The 14,361-nt window shown below is 36.9% G+C and overlaps 1 protein-coding gene across 1 annotated transcript in view; it reads left to right on the forward strand.

The window, feature by feature from the left end:
- LOC136025512 (synaptotagmin-7-like) overlaps positions 1 to 14,361 on the forward strand; it is a 141,275-nt gene that overhangs the window by 74,650 nt on the left and 52,264 nt on the right. The window lies entirely within an intron of this gene.

Below are 14,361 nucleotides of genomic sequence, written 5' to 3' on the forward strand. Positions count from 1 at the left end.
GATAAAAATCAAACGATTTACAACAAAGAACAAGCATGAAATAAATAAAATAGTCAAATGTTCTTCAAACATCCAAGAATTTTTTTTCTTTACATATCAGTTTATAATTGACAATTGGTTTATTTTAAATCATGTAATTAAAAAAGATAATCAAATGAAAATAGGAAACAATCCTACAACTTTAAACAAATAGATTTCAAACTAAACATAAAGGGACTAGCAGCTAGTAAGCACCCCTCAGCTCTTAGAAGAGTCGCAGCCCTCTCATTTATAGGATGATTTGTTCCTTTTAAGTTTAAATTAGGTCATTAATTTAATTTCAATAGTTCTAATTAAATATCTAAGCCTGAAAAAAAGAACAAAATAAATCCCAGTTAGACATTCAATTTTAAGGCAATACGGTACTTTAAAATCATTTTGCGGTCTTCAGCGTCAGCTCACCGTCACAGACACAAAATGCCCTTTAGCAAATTCTCCTAGAGAACCAGCCATCATTTAGAGCGTTCGAATATTTATTATTGGGAAATTTGACCGGAAAGAAATTAAAATTCTACGATCCTTTTTTCCCGAGCTTGTCAATTAAAGCGGGTGACGACACAGGGAACTCCCGAAGCTGCTAAATTCTCAAATGGTATACCTTTGAGCTGATCTTTGGTGTTCTCCTGGCTGGTATATCAGAATAATTTTAGGGATTGTCCTTTCCTGAACTTTAAGAAGAAAAGTCTGCTCAATTTAATCGAGAAAACACAATTCACTTTTTCTAATGATTTGAGTTTCACTAAAATTGGAAGATCTCTATTCCTGGCATAAAACGCGAGGAGATAAAACAATTTTCTATGATATTCGGAGTTTGGTTCTCTACCTCTTATTCAGATCCCTTATTCAAGTTCCATAAGTTATTGCTAGACCACCCAATCAGTTTTAAATATTTTGACCAGGCAAACTAAAGATTTCATAATGGACGCAATGGAGTGATCTTTTAAGGTACCATATTAGTCTAGGAAAATTATGAAACAATCGGTCAACCTCAAACAAATTGTTGTACAAATAATTTTTTGGCACCCGACCCTAAAATATATGCTGATTCCGAATCCAAAAAGTGTACCACTCTAGCTCTTACATAAATTTCAATTTTTTTTAGGTTGAACTTGAGTTTGAGGCTGAAACTGTTGATTGAGTAAATACCAGCCAATGTGATTTGATATGTCATTTTTATGCTCTTTTTTTTGCTGATGAACATGGAACTAAATGTTTAAAGTCAAAAGAACTGTTTTGGGCTTAAAACTTTGAGAGAGAGTGAGGTTGGGGGAGAGGTTCTAGGAAAATTGTTAAAAAATATGCCAGTCTAAAACAAATGGCTATACGAACGACTCACTCACTACCCAACCAAGAAATATGTGCTGTTTCTGAATCCGAAAAGTGTGCCGCTCTAGCTCTTTCACAAATTTGAGTTTTTTTAGGTTGAATTTGCGGTTGAGGCAAAATATGTTGATTGAGTAAATACCAGGAAATGTGATTAGATATGCCATTTCTACGCTCTTTTATTTTGCTGATGAACGTGGAACTAATGTTCAAAGTCGAAAGAGTTGTTTAGGGCTTAAAGCTTGGCAAAGCTATTGAAAAATTTGGTCTTTTTCTTCGCTACCATCGTCTTCAAGACATCCGGCATCAAATGTTTCGCAATTAGAACATCTTGTTCATTTACAATTGCCACAAGCCCAGGTACATTTCAAGCCATGCTTTTTGCAAGAACATCGCTGCGTCGAACACTCGCTTTTGCAATTCCAGTACAACATTGAGAGAAAGGAAGGTAGTGCCGGTGATCTATCTGAATATACAGGTAGTAATTCTCCTTCCCACACAATCCAGCCATACTCTTAAGGATCCATTCGACAATCAATATTTTCCCTCAATTCTACATGGAAGTTTTCTCGAGGCGAATGATACTAGCAAACATCGCTTATTGGTGGGAGCGTTTTGCCTCTACAAAATTCCCAAAACTTCCAACTTTTTCGATGCATTTCCTGTAGCGGACCTGGTCGAGGTTTTTTTCACTTTCTGCAGCCTTAAATAAGATAAGCATGGCCTTATTTCTAGCTTTTCCAATGTCGCCTTTTGTAGAAGCTGAATCTAGGAATAGTCCGGCGATATCCTGGAAGTTTTTCTTGTTTTTGCGTGGTTCAGTGGTTTAGATTTTCCTATGCCATAAATTCTCGATGTTGAATTATATCTGAGAAAGACATTGAGGAAAAGAATTTGGTCGCAAAGGGTGTCACCAAGTTTCAGTTTACCTGCCAACATATCCCACAGATGACCTCTAGTTTTCTGTGACTTTGACTCGGAATGAAAAAATATCGATTTACAGTTTCAATTCGTGTGGTACAGTAAAAACACTAGCAAGTCCATATCTTCTCCTATTAAGACAGTGGGTTGGCATCGGCAGATAGCAGGTCAGCATCGGCTGGCGACTGGTACACTTTACATCCCGCATTATTAAGGTAGCCAGATAGCATGCTGATGATTGGCTGCTTGTTTTCTGTGTTTCTAAGGAAACATCTTTCTTTACTAAACAAGACATATGCGGCTAAATGCTGATCCTGGGACAGCCTTTCACTCAAATAAACTGAAGTATTTCGCTCAAATAAACTGGTCTCGTAGTAAGATAAACAGAATTCGATAGAGCTGAGAGTATCAACTAGACTGCAGCTTCCTTGCTGATGATTAACCTTCACTGCGAGCCCTACTTGAAGAGGAGATTTAATGGCCGTAGGTTGAGTGGCTTGCATGATGCTTTGGCCAATGGCAGCTATTTTCAGTTTGATATCTTTGCCCACGAACAAGTCTTCCAAGAAGAACTTCAGAGTCTGTGGCAGGTAGTTAAAATTTTTTTCGAGATTTTTCAAGTCATCCCTCTTAACATACTCAATCATATCCTGAGTGATATATTTTATGTCGCTCTTCAACAATCAGCAGCCGCACTATTAATGTTTAATTTTCTTCTGGCTTCGTCGCTATCACTTGGTAATCCGTAAAAGTTTCCCGGTATGGTATGAGCCGTGAGCCTTAATGTGACACCACTAGCCTTACCGTCAGTCTCTGCAATCACTACTTTATCATCAAACATCTCCTTGACGAGCTTCTTCATGTAAAGTTGGCTATACAAAGGCACTTCCGAATCACCGAGAAACTCACTCATCATGTTGAAAAAATCACGAACTGATAACTGTTCGTCATCATTCGTTTCAAAGAACCGCATCGCCTCTTGAAATGCTTGCTTTTGATTCATTTTTACTTTCCTATCTCTCTTTTTTTGAGTCTGTCAGTCTAATTTCCTGCATGTTTCAAAAGGAGGTTCTAGCCAGATGTAAAGTTGCACTAACATGTTTTGTGGTATACAATATCTGGTGCATACAGACCCAAATTTGTGGCTAGGATCCTGCTGAAAACTTTCTCAGACCAGTGACCATTTCGCTTCTGACGAAGTCCCACCACTGTCTCACCGAATTCTGTTGTACGGATGTGAAAGCCGTTTTCTTTTTGTGAGTCTTCTCAAAGACCGCTCTGCTCAAACAAAGTAAACAATCGGTTTTCAAATCGAATTGTTCTATCAAGCCATTTGAACTCATTATCTGGGACTTATTTTGCTTGACTAAGAATAGCAAATGCTGGTCAATGGCCCTTGCATGTTCAAGAATTTCAGCATGACTTGTGAAAACAATCCCCCACAACAGCCGTCACATCAGTTCTTTTTCGCCTCTTGCTTGATTCGGTTATGGTTCTCGGTCCTACTTCAGTCGCAACAATTTTTATGGCGCTTGGTATTAACCAAGTGACATATAGCAATCGTAAATTCTGTCCGTCTGTCTGTCGGTCTGTCTGTCGGTCCCGGTTTTGCTACTTTAGGCATTTCCAGGTAGGCTAGGACGATGAAATTTGGCAGGCGTATCAGGGACCGGACCAGATTAAATTATAGTCATTTTACCGATTTGACCATCTGGGGGGGGAGTGGAGGGCCAGTTAATTCGGAAAAAATAGAAAAAATTAAGTATTGTTAACTTACGAACGGTTGATCAGATCTTAATGAATTTGATGTTTGGAAGGATATCGTGTCTCAGAGCTCTTATTCTAAATCTCAACCGGATCTGGTGACATTGAGGGGGAGTTTGGAGGGGGAAACAGGAACAGACCCACTCTCTTTGGGGTAGTTGGGGGGGGGTTAATTCTGAAAAATTATAAAAATGAGGTATTTTTAACTTACGAACGGGTGATAGGATCTCAATGAAATTTGATATTTAGACGGATATCGTGTCTCAAACTCTTATTTTAAATCCCGACCAGATCTGATGCCATTGGGGGGAGTTTGGGGGGGGACCTAAAATCATGGAAAACGTTTAGAGTTAAGGGATCGGGATGAAACTTGGTGGGAAAAATATGCAGAAGTCTTAGATACGTGATTGACACAACTGGAACGGATCCGATCTATTGGAGGGGAGGGGGGTTAATTCTGACAAGTTAGAAAAAAATTACGTATTTTTAACTTACGAAGGAGTGATCGGATCTTCATGAAACTTCATATTTAGAAGGACCTCGTAACTCAGATCTCTTATTTTGAATCTCAACCAAATCCAGCGTCATTGGGGTAGTTGGGGGGGACCGGAAATCTTAAAAAATACTTTAAGTGGAGAGATCAGGATGAAACTGGATGGGAAGAATAGAAACAAGTCTAAGATACGTGGCTGACATAACCAGACTGGATCCGCTTCTATGGTGGAGTTGGGGCGGGGGTGTAATTTGGAAAAATGAGGTATTTGTGGCTTACGAACAGGTGACCAGATCTTAATGACATTTGATATTTAGAAGGATCTTGTGTTTTAAAGTTCTTTTTTTTAAATTTCGGCCAGATCGTGTGACATTGGGGGGGGGGGAGTTGGAGAGGGAAACCGGAATTCTTAGAAAACGTGAAAATTGGGGTATTTTTATCTTACGAATAGGTGATCGGATCTTTATGAAACTTAATATATAGAAGGATCTTATGTCTCAGATGCTCCATTTTCGGCTCGAATTGGATCCGGGGACATGGGGGCTGGAGGAGGGAAACAGAAATCTTGAAAAACGCTAATAGTGGAGAGATCGGGGATGAAACTTGATGGGAAGAATAAGCACAACTTCTAGATATGTGACTGACATAATTGGAACGGATCCGTTCTCTTTGGAGGAGCTGGGGGGTGTTAATTTGGAAGAATTAGAAGAAATTGAGGCATTTTTAACTTAAAAACGGGTCACCGGATCTTAATGAAATTTGAAATTTAGCAGGAATTCATGTCTCAGAGCTCTTATTTCAAATCTGGACCAGATCTGTTGGCATTGGGGGGAGTTGGAGGGGGACACGGAAAAATTTTGGAAAACGCTTAGAGTGGAGGAATCGGGATGAAGCTTGGTGGATAGAATAAGTAAATGTCGTAGATACGTGATTCCCGTAACCGTACTGGATTCGCTCTCTTTGGGGAGCTGGGGGGAGGGGCTCAGTGCTTTGGCGAGTTTGGTGCTTCTGGACGTGCTAATACGATGAAAATTGGTAGGCGTGTCAGGTAGCTGCACAAATTGACTTGATAAAGTTGTTTTCCTAGATTTGACCATCTGGGGGGCTAAAGGGAGATGAAAAATTAGAAAAAATGAGGTATTCATAACTTACGAGTGGGTGATCGGATCTTAATGAATTTTGATATTTAGAAGGACATCGTGACTCAGAGCTCTTATTTTAAATCCCGACCGGCATTAAGCCTCTAATTTTCCTTTTAAATCAATCTAATGGTTCTTAGAATTTTGTTCGAGCTCATACCATATGAGCTCTTGACTCTTCTTCCTTCGTCACAAGTGCCATATGAGCTCTTAGCTCTTGTTTCGTCCGAGCATCTCTTTCTTATAGATTAAAGAAATGATCATTTAGACTAAAATTCAACCCCATAAAATGACGTAACGAATCACTTTATGCGAAAGGAAAGCCAAATTAATTTTTTGAGTTTTCAGGTATTCTTCTAGTTTGAATTAAAAAATCAAAATTATCACTCAGACACCATAAATAACTTTGCAGTTTACATAATACTTTAGCGATTCTGTTAAATTTTTCAGGAGTTATTCTAGTTTCAGTTGACAAATCAGATTTCTTATTAATTCTTGTACCTCAAATCTACCTATGTAGCTAACGCAAACCTTAACCAGCATAAGTTAGAAAGTAGAATTTTCATAACAAGAATCGGAGACGCGAAAGTCCTTCAAAACTCGTGGACGATGACGTTTTTCAAAAAATCCAGAATTTTATGTACCTCAAATTTACCTCAGAGACTACCTCACCCTCTCAATGCTCAATCCAAATTGTATTAGGGATATTAATCCAAACCCCTAAACAACTTCCTAAACTCGGAATCGTCTTTTCAGGACGGCATTCTTTATATTAAAAATTCACCCTCGACCTCAACCTAAATAAAACTCAAATTTGTGAAAGAGCTAGAGTGGCAAACTTTTCGGATTTGAAATCAGTAAATATTTTTTTAGTAGGATAGTGAACGAATCATTTGCATAGCAATTTGTTTGAGGTTGACCCCTTTTTTCACAATTGTCCTAGAACCTCTCCCCAATCTTCACTCTCTCTCAAAGCTTTAAGCCCCAAACAATTCTCTTGACTTTCAACACTTAGTTTCATGTTCATTAGTAAAAAAAAGCATAGAAATGACATATCTAATCGCATTTGCTGGTATTCACTCAATCAACATTTTTTGTCTCAACCTAAAAAAACCAAAATTTGTGAAAAAGCTAGAACGGTAAACTTTCTGATTCAGAATCAGCACGTATTTTTTAGTCGGATATTGAAAGAATCATTTGTATACGGCTTGTATACGGTTTTATACCCCTACTATAGCAATTTGTTTGAAGTCGAACTGCATTTTTACTGGACTATATCACTTAAAACGAAATAGCGTACTAGCCATCGACACAAGTAATTTTTAATTTTGTTTCAGAATAATTGACCTCTATGAACCTTTTTTTTGTGTCGTATCAAAAGACGAGCATTCTGAATGGTAAAATGATAAATATAACTATTTTGAAATGACCGTTAACGTTAACTACTAAAGTTTTCCAAAATTTTAATAAATCTAGCCAAAAAGATAATTCATATGGCACAGACTGTGCGGCTATAATAAGCAGTTAATTTGTTTTAATAAGTGCTACTTTCTGTTATTTACAAAAGAGTGAATGAACCAATATGATGGAAGTTTAATCACATAATATAGCGTTTTTTTTAATCCGATGTCTTTTGGAAAAGAGGCCCACTGAGGTAAAGAAATAGTATTGTTTTCCCATGATATGGTACAGTAAAGAGCTTTTTTGTGTCGTAATCAAATTCTAATCTCTATCAGTATCAAAAGCCGATTTTCAAATTCTCGTAGAGCCATTATCATTCCTCACTGCCGAATATGCACTTAGACATTACCATGGAAACGTCAATAGGTCACTCTTTGTAATAAAGAAACAAAAAGCGATAAGAGTACCGATATAAGAGTTGAGATACTCTAACAATATGAGATGGCTTCATATGATAATTAAGTAAAAAAAAACAATTTTTTTTTAACGAAAAGTAAGGAGCGACATTAAAACTTAAAACGAACAGAAATTACTTCGTATATGAAAGGGGCCGCTTCCTCCTCAACGCCCCGCTCTTTACGCTAAAGTTTGACTCTTTCTCTTAACTCTTCTTTTTAAAACAGTAAAAAAATTTAGCGTAAAGAGCGGGGCGTTGAGGAGGAAGCAGCCCCTTTCATATACGAAGTAATTTCTGTTCGTTTTAAGTTTTAATGTCGCTCCTTACTTTCCGTTGAAAAAACTTGTTTTTTTATTTAATTTCTAAACTTTTTTGAATCAATGCATGTTTTGATTTTGGCTCTCCGCAGATGAATAATTGAAATGAAATTTGTATATTTATATTTTTTGGCTAAATGGTTTTCTCATAGTTTCGATTAAATGATTTTGAGAAAAAAAGGAGCGGGGGAGGAGGCCTAGTTGCCTTCCGATTTTTTGGTTCCTAAGAAAGGCAACTAGAACTTTTAATTTTTTACGAATGTTTTTATTAGTAAAAGATATACGTAACTTACAAATCAGCTTACGTAACGAACCTTTGTATTCTCATGTTTTCATTACGTATATGAAGGAGTTCACCCCCTCGTCAGTACCTCGCTCTTTACACTAAAGCTTGTCCCGATTTCCCGATATGGACCCTGCATCACAAAAGCCGTAGAATAAATAGTTGAAATTACTAAAAATACTTTAGCGTAAAGAGCGAGGTATTAGGAGGAGGTGAGCAAATCATAGGGGTAATAATTTCTGTTTGTCTTATGTTTTAATGCTGCTTCTTACTTTCAGTTGAAAAAACTTTTTCATATTTACGTTTTCATTGTTTTTATTTTAAATACACTAGGAAATCCTGCACTCCCTTCATGGAAATTTTCTTCCCCCATGACATATGACAATTCCTCCAAGGAAGGCTTCCCCAACATATCCCCCTCTTCTCAATTCCTCCACCCAACCAAAAAATACCCCTAAAAACGTATGTACACTTCCAAAAAAACCATTACTACATGTAAGCACTGGTCAAAGTTTGTAACTTGTAGCCCCTCCCACGGGGACTGTGGGGGAGTAAGTCGTCCCCAAAGAGATAGTTATAAGGTTTTTTAACTACGATGAATAAAATGGCTATCTCAGAATTTTGATCCGGTGACTTTTGGAAAATAATTAGCGCGGGAGAGGGCTGGCGGGATGGGGGGGTCACCCCCTCTTCAGTGCCTCGCTCTTTACACTAAAGCTTAAATTTTGTCCCAATTTCTTAAGAATGACCCCTGAATCACAAAATCGGTAAAATAAATAGTTGAAATTACAAAAAATACTTTAGCGTAAAAAGCGAGGTATTAGGAGGAGGTGACCCCATCATATGCGTAATAATTTCTATCATTTTAATGCTTTAATGTTTTAATGCTTCTCCTTACTTTCGCTTGAAAAATTTTTTAATATTTATTTTTTCATTGTTTTTTTTTTAATAATGCTATAAAATCCTGCACTCCCTTCATGAAAATTTTCTTCCCCCATGACAAATTCCTCCAAGGAAAGTTCCCCCAAGATATCTCCCTCTTTTCAACCCCCCAACCTAAAAATCCCCTGAAAATGCCTGTACACTTCCAAATAACCATTACTATATGTAAGCACTGGACAAAGTTTGTAACTTCTAGCCCCTCCCACGGGGACTGTGGGGGAGTAAGTCGCCCCCAAAGACATAGTTATAAGGTTTTTCGACTACGATGAATAAAATGACTATCTCAGAATTTTGATCCAGTGACTTTGAGAAAATAATTGGCGTGGGAGGGAGTCTTGGCGCCCTCCAATTTTTTTGGCCACTTAAAAAGGGCACTAGAACTTTTCACTTCCGTTAGAATGAGCCCTCTTCCAAGATTCTAGGACCACTGGGTCGATACGATCATCCATGGGAAAAAAAAAACAAACAAAAAAACAAATAAACACGGATCCGTGATCTGTATTCTGGCAAAAAATGCGAAATTCCACATTTTTATAGATAGGAGCTTAAAAATTCTATTTTAAGGTTCTCTGATATGGTGAATCTGATGGTGTGATTTTCGTTAAGATTGTATGTCCTTTAGGGGGTATTTCCCCCTATTTTCGAAAATGAGGCAAATTTTCTCAGGCTCGTGACTTCTGATGGGTAAAACTAATCTTGATGGAACTTATATATTTAAAATCAGTATTAAAATGCGATTTTTTTGATGCAACTATTGGTGTCAAAATTCATTTTTTTAGAGTTTCGGTTACTATTGAGCCGGGTCGCTCCTTACTACAGTTCGTTACCACGAACTGTTTGATTAAAACAAAAACAACAAGCCAAAACAACTTCATTAAAAATAAAAGTTATTACAAAGTTAATACTTAAAAACAAATAAAATTGTCTCATATATGAAGCGGGTTTCCGTCCACTACTTCCTCCCTCCCCCCCTCAATTTTTCAATGTTGCTTAAACTAAGCATGAAAAAAACATAAGATTCCGGATAGAGCTGGAGTTTCTTCCATTTTAGGAGCTGTGAATTTTGTGAATGTGACATCAGCATTGAAAAACTCCATCACTTAGTACACCATTTCCCATTTTTCGAATCATGTATTATATTATTATGATACCACAAATGGTATTTTTTACCTTTTCTGACCTCTATGTGGGCAATAAGTGATGGAATTTTCCAATTCTGTCAATTTCGGTCTTCCTGGACTCGAAATAATAGGAAACGACCTTTCACGCTAGAAAATCTAAAACTCAGGTAATTTTTCAAGGGGTTTCCAAGAGAAATGGGTCTTTGCGTATGCGTGTTTATTTGTTCTTTTTTTATTTTACTGTTTTTACCCAGGGGTAATAGTATCCGACTAATGGCCCTAGAAGATCGGGAGGAGTTGCATTCAAACAGAAACTAAAAGTTCCAGTGCTCTTTTTAAATTCCCCACGGATTGTGACCCCCAAAGTCCGTGGGGAAAGGCCTGGTAAGTTATGAAACTTGCCCACTGTTTACGCATAGCATTTGTTATTGGGAAGTACACAGACTTTTTCCGGGGAGGGAGGATTTGGTGCTTAAGGTGGGTTTCCATAGGGAGAGTTTTCTGTGAAGAGGGAATTTTCCGGGGGGGGGGGATTTTACACCGGTAGAATTTTCCAGAATTCCCATACTAAATTCTTTTTATCTGTCTTGTTTTCTCTTTGCCAATTGAATTTCGCATGTGAAGATGGTCCGGTGGAATTGTCAGGGGGGAAATTTTCAACAGGTTTGGATTTTCCGGAAAAAATTTTCACGGAAGGGGGATTTCGCGAGTGATCGGAAAAATGACTAGGAACTTCAGTCTTTTCAAATGAAAGTATGCTAAGAAGAATTTTTCAGGGTGAATCGTCCACAAGAGATTTTAAGGAGGGGGGGGGTATATTTTTAGTGATTTATGGGATTTAAAGAGTGAATGTATTTTACTTGAAAAGAACTTTCCATGGAAAGTTCCAGTGAAGGAAGGGAATTTTTCATAGCCGGATTTACCGGTGTCATTTGTAAAATGGTCAGAATTTAAATAAAAAACAAGTATGTTCGACTAAAAGTAAAAAGCAACAATAAAAATCGAAACGAAGAGAAATTAAACCGTACCTGAAGGGGTGCCCCCCTCCTTCATATCTTGCTCTTTACGCTAAAGTTTGGCAGCTTGTCCCAATCTGTAAGGACGACTTCTGAAACACAAGGGCCATCTAATTAGAATAGGAAGCATTTTTAAAAGTGCTAATAGCTTTAGCGTGAAAAGCAAAGTACAGGTGAGGGGGCCAAAACCTTCATTTACGGAATAATTTTTGTTCGTTTTGATTTTTAATGTAGCTCCTTCCTTTCACTTGAAAGAGCTTGGTTTTTTTTTTAATTTTAAAAAGGAATGGATCAAAACTTTCTTGATGTTCGCAAAATTCTTGATGTTCGATATTTTATAGAAAAGTTCAGTATTTTAATGGTTTACTCATTTGCAGTGCTATTTATTTTAAGTTTATTTTGGCACACAACATATAAGCACTTATCGATATATTTCCTTTACGCGTTACCCTATAGGTTTATATATGTTTTACCTTATATGCTGTTACCCTATAATTCATGTGCTAACCATTTGTTTTCCCTGTTTTTCAAAAGGATATGGAACTTTTAAACATTACTTAAAAAAAACTCACTAGATATGGCAATTTTCTTTCAAATGAGCCATCTCCCAACATTCTCTGACCATTGGTTCGGTACGATCACCTTTGGGAGAAAAAAAACAACAAAAAAGGAGACAAATAACCGCTTTCCATGCGAAAAATAGATATTATTTTCTGTAATTCTCTAATGTGGAACTTTTGATCATCGTGGTTCCAAGAATAAAGCTTTCATTTTGATCCAGCACCGGGTTTCATAATGACCGAAAAATTATCTCCCCTGAATCAGCTTCAAAAGGCAATTCTACCTCACTTGACAGTTTTTTCTTCAAAAACATTTTCAAATTTTTGGTTTCTGTGAGCTGAAGTTAATTCTGTACTAGGTCACTAATCATAACTAATAAGGTAATTATTTGTCACTGCAATTGACTTTTTGTAGTACTCACTAACTGTTTTTTTTTTCTTTCTAAGAGCACAATTGGAGTAAGTCTTTATACTTTGATGTACAGAATGTGTCAGTGCAAATTTGCTTGCGAGATAACTATTTCTCATTGTCGCTCTTGTTTTTTTTACATCTTTTTGCTGTTCTAGATGCAGACTAATGGTTTTTGTTATCTGTTTAGCTAATGCCAACTATTTGAAATCTGAAGTAAAAGCTTTAAATTTCTCGGATCTACTTACAAATTTCTAGAACAGTAAATGCTTTCTTTGGTTTTAAAGGTATTGTAATGGTCTTTGATGTCAGTGGTAACTACGAAATATCACATACCAGAAAGAATTTTAAAGCTTTTGGGATAAATATCATATAGGCCACTTTGTTTAGGTGTTGCACGAAATCAAGAAGAAAATTAAAAGCAAGGATGAGATAGACTCTGTGAGCCCCCGTAACTATTAAATGTGCACAATAGAATGGAATCTATACAGACTAAGAAATAAATACTTATATCAATAAGAAACTAAGGATAAAATATTTATGACAAAACATTTTAATTCACTTACTTTCTTTCATCCCACTAGTAAAGCTTCCCAGGGACTTATTTCAATATTACCAGCTAAACTAAGGCTTTGATATCAAGAAAACCAACTTATGGGCTAGGAAGTCGTCTTTCTGCTCGGATAGCAGCCTTATTTGCTTTCTGCATTTGCACCTAGCTAAAAAGTTTTACTTTGTAGGCTATGCTCTTTAAAGCTTTACCAGTGAAATTCATTTCTTACGGCAAAGTAAAGTCATCATAAAACAGAGAATACATCCAAGTTTCTGTCATTGTTTTACCTTTTTCTAAGACCACGTTGGAAAGAAGCGTAATACTCTGCAGGTTGAATATTTCTTCCAGCACTACTTGAAATATACTTTTTGTAATACTTTCATGTGATACTCTTTTTAAAACAACAGTCTTTAATTGTTCGTCTGGTCTCGAACAGCGGCATCTGTTTTGTTATAATACTGAATCTATGCATATACTATGTTAGGTAACTCTATATAACTCTTTTCCAAAATCAATCCTATTAATATTTTGTCAAATTCCAAGAAGGGCCCCCATCAGAGATCCTTGTTCTAGAGAGACAGAAACGTGATAGGTTCCCAAAGCAACGGGAACTAGACCTACGTTGCCTGAGCAACGTGAAGTGTTGCGGCAACCTTTGTCCGGCTTCGCCGAATAAAGTGTTGCGAGAGCAACACTTTGGTTTTGTTTCTTTGCTATCGGTTAAACGCTGAATTTGTCAGCCTATCAACTTTTAAACGTTATGTTCAAAGAAGAACGCGATCAGTAATCACATGATCAAAGGCTATTCCTCAGCGTTGAAAAAACAACAATAACAAAAGAATATCGAAAGAAGGGACTAAATTGACTTTGCAGCCAGTTGAGATTTATCTTTTTCAATCGTAGACATCGTGACGGATCAAGACTTGGAACAATGTCTTATATAATCTAGTTGGTATTATAGAGCTATCCGTAACTTTTCAGGATTAAAATACCATAGATGACACTCTATTAATTATTAGAAACTGCCTCGTTGTTTTACGTTATCGTTTGTACCCGTTGCGTAAACACTTAATTCTAGGTTACAGTGAGTATGGGTAGGCTACACCAACTGGCAAAAGTTACAAACCCCTCTTCACTAAAGATGATTGTAGCCTAACAGACGATTATTACTTACGAGTCCCCTACATGTCTTACCACTGGGACCAACTCGGTCTTATCATCAAATACACTGGAAACAAATAATAGGTACACCAAGTAGCAAAATTTGCAAACCACTCACTGCCGAAGATGATTATGAGCTAACAGCTGACCTTTCCTTACAAGTCCTCTACATGTTTTTGGTTTTCAGTATGTACCCTACTACTGAAGTTGTCAACCCCTTGAAACTTTCTAACTAGTATATCTAATGAAGGAATTTTTCTATCAAAAAATGGATGACATTACTTTGATCAGCTCATCAAGAGCTATCGATTGCCGTCGAAAAAAAAAATTCTATCTGTCTTAGTTCAAAAGTTGATTTTTTTGCCGTAGGCCAACTTTCTAACGTCACCACTTAGAAAGGAGCAAAGGATAAGCTCCAATTTCTTTAGCAATGACAGAACTTTTGAAGTTTAAGAGGTATAT

This window comes from Artemia franciscana, chromosome 3 (genome assembly GCF_032884065.1).
Source record: "Artemia franciscana chromosome 3, ASM3288406v1, whole genome shotgun sequence".
NCBI classification, from domain to species: domain Eukaryota; kingdom Metazoa; phylum Arthropoda; class Branchiopoda; order Anostraca; family Artemiidae; genus Artemia; species Artemia franciscana.